At 38.9% G+C, this 8,513-nt stretch overlaps 1 protein-coding gene across 2 annotated transcripts in view; it reads right to left on the reverse strand.

Moving 5' to 3' along the window:
- Positions 1 to 8,064, reverse strand: part of LOC145983867 (uncharacterized) — a 178,621-nt gene extending 170,557 nt beyond the window's left edge. Inside the window, exon 1 of one of the 2 annotated variants that reach the window (XM_083116931.1) lies at positions 7,948 to 8,064. The gene's annotated coding sequence lies outside the window, so the exon portion shown is untranslated. Of the gene's footprint in view, positions 1 to 2,098; positions 2,130 to 7,947 lie in introns of those variants that run through there. The other variant, XM_083116932.1, reaches the window with a different exon arrangement.
- Positions 8,065 to 8,513: the final 449 nt, after the last annotated feature.

An 8,513-nucleotide genomic window follows, 5' to 3' on the forward strand; every position in this document is an offset into this window, starting at 1 on the left:
TCTTTGACGTTCTTTTTTTAGGAATACTGGGTGGTAAAGGGGAGGGTTATGACCCACACCAAACCTTGGGTATGCCACTGATTGCTACCCCAAGTGTCAACGTCATGTGCCCCCTTCATTAGAACTGTCCCTTTTCTCTTCAGTCACTGATTGAAAATCCTGGCTCACTAGCAACATTAACACAAATTACACCATCATTACGAGATAAATCACTTTCATCACTCAATGGCAATGATATATTACTTGTACCTGAAGATACGTTGTTCAGTTCACTAACTGTCATGTTCTCATCATAATTTTACCTCTAGATCAGCTAGCTGGGCGATTTACATTACTGTAAATTCAACATTCATGGTGAGCAGGAAAGTTGCAACACTGCCACATGGAAGCTACTATTCGCACAAACTCCAACATGACAAGAAGACCCTGGTTTTCCGCCAAATCGAACTCAACATGAAGGATCGCACAAAGCGTCATTCAGCATTCACGAGCTGTCTTTCCAACAGCCAGTTAAATATCTTCTCCTACCACCTGTTGGGTAGCACAATGATAGACAGGAAGAAAATGAAATATCCTGCACAAAGTAACACCTTACAATTCTGATGTCTCGTGGCATATACATTGTCAGGCAGGAAATAGGAGGAGAAGGGGCTTCAAAATTTTACTTAGCTATATCTGATAAAACTCCATCAGCTTCTTGATAATGCAGGTCAGAAACACAGAGTTGGAATTTTAATGTGTGTTGCCTTCATCTTAGTTATCAGCAGGTAAAAGCTTGATTGATTGAATTGCTTTATTTACTTCACATTTTGTGCCACTTTTGGCTAACTTGCAAAGATGGGGATGAAATTGATGAGTGGACACTAACAAACATTCATGCCCAGGCTGGGATTCGAACCCAGGCATCTAACAACAGGGAGGCAGCAGGTAAAAACAATTTGTATAGTTTTCCTTGTTTAGAGATATCATGCACAACTGAATGCAGATGATTTGATTCAACTGGTGTTTTAATCACACTAATCGGGAATGGACCAACAGCTTAAAGTGGCCTATGTGACTCCACCAGGAATCAAACCTGGGACCCCTTGATTACAAGGTGATGATGTTCCCACTGCAAAATCGGGGAGGGCCCTTAATGCAGACGAGAAGCTACTACCAAAATGTATGGCTTCGCCTGTAGTGGATTGTCAGAAGTCAAGGTATCTTTTAAGTGCACCTCATACTCAGATAGGTAAATGGGTTAACCTACAGTTTAAAGTGGGATCCAAACCACTGTGCAAGGCATCTCCCTCCAGGGATTAAACTCAAGATCTCTTGATTGCAAGTCAACAGATATCAAACTTAACACTCCTAACAAAAATGTTAATACCACCACCAGCATCAAGCCAAACTAGTAAACGAAATAAAATCATCCCACTGATCGCATCTAAAAGAAAATCATCATGAAAAATGCATACAAACTTTGAAAATATTCATTTCATGTCACATGGTTGGGGAACTTGCTGCTCTAACTGTATCCGCCTCAAGAATTATGTCCAATTTTACATGTCACTTACATTTGTTTCATGGTGCGGAAGCACAAATAATGCAGATATGTGATCCCAAAGTATGGCACATGAAAGTGAAAACTTTTGTACCTCAGCCTATTTTCACTGTCTTTTTATTTGTAAAAGCTGGTTGTATGCATACACGGAAAGTGAAAAGCATGTGCAAATGCTAATGCCTCCAAACCTAGCATCCCTAACCAAGCAAAAACATAAAATCTTGCCATCAGCACCACACTAAACACAAATATTAAATATAATATCACTTTTGAATCTAACACTCCTACCCTAACAATGTAATATTATTAACACCATTAAAGGTAGCACTCACAGCTAAAGAAGTGAAGACATTTGCAGATATAACAATATTTCAAGCACCATAATAAATTAATAAAACTGAAAAATTCTGTGACGGTTTGTGCATTACGTGAATCAAATTCGAGCATGTGAAAGCAAAAAAGTGAAGTTAGGATCTATTTTCCACTTCTTGATTGCTTAATTTCTGTACTAAAGAAAAGGTTTACCAAGAACAGTGATGTCTTAATTGCAGTTACCTGTTAAAATTCAGAAAGTGCCAATTTTTTTAAGTACAAAAAGCTGCAATCCTTCGCTGCTCATTACTCTTGTGATTTGAACAGTTTTCAAAGTTGAAGATGATACGGTACTAAAAGTTATGGCATGCTATGAGGCAGAAAGGCAACTCTAAATGAAGGACCCGTCAGCAGTTTCTTGTGATGGTTGAAACATTCATAATTGTCTATTGAATTTTATAAGCTTTGTGTTATTGCAATCCTCATCAACAACTGGATCTGAAAAAACATTTTCTACCTTGCAGAAAATAAGAGTATTACCTTGGTAACCAGGTATTACCTTGGTAATCAAGTTGGTATCGAGATGTTGAGTGTTCTATATATATTTGGTCCATTGAGAAAAAGCTTGCAAAAATCTTTGTATTTAAATAAGGTTCTATATAATTTTGCAACTGCTCATACCAGCAGACTTATCTTACTGTAGTTTTTTTGCTGTGATTTATTTTCTCATCTCAGCAAGAAAAAAAACATTCACTCTTTACATAGGTATAGTGTTATGTGTAGCATTTGTATGTATATCCAGGGAGTTGAGAGTGAGTGTAGTTTTAATGGTGTATTTTGTACTGTTAATGTGAGTACTAAGTCTGTGATATTATTACACTAAATAATGGTTTAGGAAAAAACAGTATTATGGTTGTATGTTTTTTGACAAAAAAGATCCAAAATTAAAGTACTTTTGTACATGATGGAACAGAATGCAACATTCTTTGGGTGTGACTGTAAAATATGACATTGTTAAAATTATACTGTAGTAAAGTATTATACAGGGTGACTGGTAATTAGATGTATTCCCTGAAAGGGGTTAAAGTAGAGACAATTTGCAATAAATTTGACCATATGATACCCCGTCCGAAAATTAGTAGTTTTCGAGATAATCGAGTTTCTATTGTTTTTTCTAAAAATGACAATTTTCCACATAAAAAGATGAATTGAAAAAAAACTGATAATTGTAGGAAACTTATTTAAGCATTTTCTGATTGCTAACAAACAAGTGGTTCGTTTAAAAAAAAGTTTCTTCCAAATAACAATCACATGTAAGTACCAGGTGGGTCTAAACTTACAAGTGATGATAAAAAAATGCACTCTTAGTTTACTTGGCAACGTATTAATAACAAAAATGGTATGACACGAACCGTACAAATTACTTAAATTACTTCCTTGAGTCTTCAGCTATCCAACAAGGTACAAATGTTGCTAACATTCACATTTGTGTACAAGAAATAATACTTCATTCATCTTCATGTGTATGGAATCAATGAACAATACAATTAAAGAACATTACACGTCTTGCTCAAAGTGGGCACCTCTGTTACGAATGCAGGGACGCTGGTTTTTACAGGTCATTTGGTCTCTTAACTCGTGATGTGATGGTGGCCTTGACGTGTTGACCAGCTGTTAAGATCCTCTCCCTGAGCTCTTCTTGCAAGTTTACCGGTGCCTTGTCATGTGGCTCCAAATGTAAAAGTCACAAGGCATCAAATCGGGGGATCGAGCCAGCCAGGGAATCGGTCTGCCTCGGCCAATCCATTTCTTTGGGTACTTTTCATCCAGCCACTGTCACACGCCCAGGCAGAAGTATGGATGGGCGTAATCAACAATCATTTCATCGAGCCATTTTTTCTGCCCCAAATCTTAAATGGCATCACTTATGAACATTTTTTGCGGAACGGGATGGCAATGTTGTTGGAGGATGTGCCTCTAGCTACAAGACGTGACATGATTTATCAGCATGATGACTGCCCAGCTCGATCCCCCGATCGATTTGACGCCTTGTGACTTTTACATTTGGAGCCACATGACAAGGCACCGGTAAACTCGCAAGAAGAGCTCAGGGAGAGGATCTTAACAGCTGGTCAACACGTCAAGGCCACCATCACATCACGAGTTAAGAGACCAAATGACCCGTAAAAACCTGCGTGCCTGCATTCGTAACGGAGATGCCCACTTTGAGCAAGACGTGTAATGTTCTTTAATTGTATTGTTCATTGATTCCATACACATGAAGATGAATGAAGTATTATTTCTTGTACACAAATGTGAATGTTAGCAACATTTGTACCTTGTTGGATAGCTGATGACTCAAGGAAGTAATTTAAGTAATTTGTACGGTTCGTGTCATACCATTTTTGTTATTAATACGTTGCCAAGTAAACTAAGAGTGCATTTTTTTATCATCACTTGTAAGTTTAGACCCACCCGGTACTTACATGTGATTGTTATTTGGAAAAAACTTTTTTTTAAACGAACCACTTGTTTGTTAGCTATCAGAAAACACTTAAATAAGTTCCCTACAATTATCAGTTTTTTCTCAATTCATCTTTTTATGTGGAAAATTGTCATTTTTAGAAAAAACAATAGAAACTCGATTATCTCGAAAACTACTAATTTTCGGACGGGGTATCATATGGTCACATTTATTGCAAATTGTCTCTACTTTAACCCCTTTCAGGGAATACATCTAATTACCAGTCACCCTGTATAAATACCTTTATAGCTTGTATTCGTTAGCCTCCCAAAATTTTAAATCAAAATCTGTAGCACCCCCTCACACACACACTTATTTCAGGCTGGCACCGTCACTGATAACCCTGAATATGGGGACAGGACAAGAGTCTCTACCTTTACCAGGTGGTGAACCTAGCTTTTGTACTATTTTCACTGGTCCTCATGAATCGTCACTGCGTGGGAATTTTTAGAAAATATACAATTCTCTTGTAAGATATTTCTTTACTTTGCACTGATTGTTGCAATAGGCAGTCAGGTCGCATGCATTGCTCTATCTCTAAAAAAATAACAATTAAGTAATTTCCATAGTATGTAAGTGAAGTAGTTTGGTCAACTGCTGGCAACTATTCAGATTCTTTAATATTTTTTTCGAAGTTTCAAAGGAGAAAGGTAAAATACTGCAAAATTGGAAAAATGATTGTTGCAGTAAATTTGAACCTTGCTGAAAGCAATTATTACTGTTTGCAGTTCCAAGAAGTGCAATTTATCAGCAAAAGAAGATGTAACAAGTACATTATGCAAGCATCAGAGCTTTCATAGAAGACAGGGAACGTATCACAGAATAGTGGAAATGATTGTGAAAGTAAATTTGAAGCTTCTCATAGTAATTAGCATTTCCGAAAAGCATTATGTGCTGGCAAAAAGATGTAAAAGGTACCTTATGCAAATATTCTAGCTTCCCATCGACGAGGCATTCCACAGGCTACTGCCAACATGAGACTTAAAGGGGTGTAGCGCTCGAGACCAGCACATACGTAAATGATGAGAAGTTGAAATCACTTAGGGAAATTATTGTAATGCTAAAAGCCATGAACCTGGCCTGCCTAACGTAACCATGAAAGCATTAAGTGATGTTATTTGAATACTACAAGCCCTAAACCTGACTTGCCTAACCTAACTATGACATCCCTTTGCACCACACACATGACCTAGAAGACAGAAGTCCCTAACCAAGATGGCAGTAAACAAATCGCTGGTTGCAAGAGAAGAATCATATACGAGGATACGGATCTGAAAAACTATTTTCAAGCAAACACGAAATAATTAGTAAAACTCTGAAGTATGTGTTAACAGATACAAATAGAAATTGAATCATGATGAAATCGGAATTAAACAATCAGAACCTGGGGTCAAGTTCTTCGCTAATACAATAATAATAATAATAACATGGCTCTACATCCTTAGGTCCTTGGCCTATCTCCCGACTGACAGTCTCTTTCCCACAATCGTACCTAGAGGTGTGGAGATCTTCAACTGGTGGGTCACGTGGGGTCAGCATGTCGAACCCTCAGCCGTTATAGGAGATTTCCCAGACCGGGTTAAACTACACACTAATAGCTTCCCAAATGCCTCACAAAGGTGGGTTGACACCGGTCCTATACACAGGCTGAGAACTCAGAGACTGAACCCAGGTGGACTCGACCACATGCTATCTTGCAGTTGGAGTGCAAAGCACAGCACCTTACACTGCACCGCCATGGAGGAAGACAATAAAAACAATACTCACCTTTATTTTCTCACATTATGCTTAATGGTTATAGTGGAACCACGAGCAAAACAACCTGCGCAGACCCGCGAGTCCTGTGCACCGTATCCCCGCGAGTAGGGGAGGGGGAGAGTACACCATGCTTCCTTATGGCCCGAGGTGGAGGGATGAAGGGAAAGCTGCACGGGGACTTTTCGTCCCAAGGTTTTTTCCTTGTGGTCGATCTATAGTGTGAGTGATTTAACTTGCAAAACATTGAGAATTTTAAAATATTATAGCATAAACACTAAAGGAGAAAACATGCTGGTGAAAATAGTATTACGCATGCGCGTTAAGGTTTATAACGAAGAGAAACTTCTGGCCGAATGACTTAATTTTCTGAATGCGACATCAAGCAATGGCCTGTTTTTTTTTAAAGCCGTGTGGGGTGGGGGATCTTTTGTTTATCATACAACAATCACTATGAGAAGGCAATCTGATAACACACTTGCCTGTGTTATTTTTTAAAGCATTGAAATGTTCTTGCTCTTTACTCTTGGCTGCATATTTTTGAAATGGAAAAATCAAATCATGCCGGGTTCAACGAAATCCACAATCTGCTCTGGAAAGCCCCTTAGAGGACAGGCCAGATAAATTGTGTACAATGTTGCAACATAGTTGCGAAATCAGAAGGAGTTACATAAACTTAAGTATAATGTTGTCTAGTTCACAAGCACCGCCACGGGAGCAACTAAATGGATGGCTTCTCAAGTTTTAAAAGAATTGGATTGGATTGATTTGTTGTTTTAAGTCCACTTTATGCATAGTAAGGCTAATCGGGACTGGACCTACAGTTTAAAGTGGGATCCGAACCACTATGTGCCTCCACAGGGAATTGAACCCGGGACCCCTTGATTACAAGGCAACGACGCTACCACTGCGCCATCGGGGAGCCAAGTTTTAAAAGAAGGAAAAGAGTCGTTGGCGAAAGGTGAGCTGAATTTCTGTACTCTGACAGCCCAAGAAAAAGCAAATACAAATTTCGTTGAAAATCCTCAGACCATTCCCTTCCCTCCAGGTTGCAACACTGTGAACCAACGTCGCTGCGGAGAATGGAGTGGGGAAATGTGGTGCGAGATGCGCAACAGGTATTTGCAGCGTCTTGATTTTAAACTTGTCAAGTTATAGTAAGTATGCCAAATATGAAGAAAATCTGAGAAGGGTCCGGCCATCTTCAGTCATACCAAAATAAAACAGTACAGCGTTTAAAAAACAATCCATCATGCATCAACCATCACTGATAAGTTACAAAGAAGCACGTAAGAAGTATGACTGTTCATTGTGTGCTTATAAACAGAAAACGAATCATGTAGAACATGTGTGTATGATGACTGATGACAATATCAGAATTACACAATCCGAACTTGGGCCAGTTTCCCAACCAGAAAATTCCGTGTCAAGAGTCCTCCCACCTGTTCCATTGCTTCCATGTGAGCCGCCTCATCTCGTTACCCCCGCCTAACAATTTACACTTCAAGCGCTGCATTCAACATAGGCAAAAATGTTAACATTATACAGAAAAGAAAGGCTACCGTTTAAATAAAATAAGAATAATCAACTTCGGCACTATGAAGAAAGCCCACTTGTGCTACATGCCTACAACAAAGATTTTCAATACGTTTGGAGAGACCCAAGGCTATATGTAAAGACTCTGAACTTTAAACATCTTCTAAGAACTCAACTACGGAAGATCGACCTATTGACGTACGCCCACCTCATGTGTATTGGGTTTATTACTACATTTTAGAAACAAATTTTTCAATGATGTCAATAATTTACTTACAAACAAAGCATACAATCACTAAACCGCTTCCTTTTCACATTCAAATATATGCAATAGTTCACATTTGTTAGCTTAACATCAAAAACTGCCAAACTATGTCACTAATGACAACATCCGTTTTCAACATAGTTGCCAGGCATATTTGAAAGAAGTCACAGTAGTCAAAGCAAATTATTGTAGGTGGCAGCACCCCTGTTGCGTTGGACATTTCCACTCATTTTTAAAAACACTTTTAAAAACTACACCCTCGAAAAATGAACCCTGCAAGTTCTCGCGTTTATCTGTGTCCAGTTTAAGGCAAAAACGAGACTTCCAAAGTTGCGAGGCTAGCGTTGCGCTGAAAACACGCCCCGCCATGTTAATACGTCAAGACTTAGAGGGAGCTCGTTTGTCGTCTGCTTCGAGCGTCCAGTTTACTGCGGGTAGCCCACGGTGAGCGAACATGTGCAGCAGTTTTACAAATCTGTACAGATTTAAATAATGGAAGAAGGAGCGATAGTGGAAAGGAAAGCTATCCTTTGTAATGATCATTCTTCCATGAAATATCCCTGCTGCTCACGTGCAAG

The sequence above is a fragment of the Lepisma saccharinum genome, chromosome 2, assembly GCF_977018435.1.
Source record: "Lepisma saccharinum chromosome 2, izLepSacc3.1, whole genome shotgun sequence".
Taxonomy (NCBI): domain Eukaryota; kingdom Metazoa; phylum Arthropoda; class Insecta; order Zygentoma; family Lepismatidae; genus Lepisma; species Lepisma saccharinum.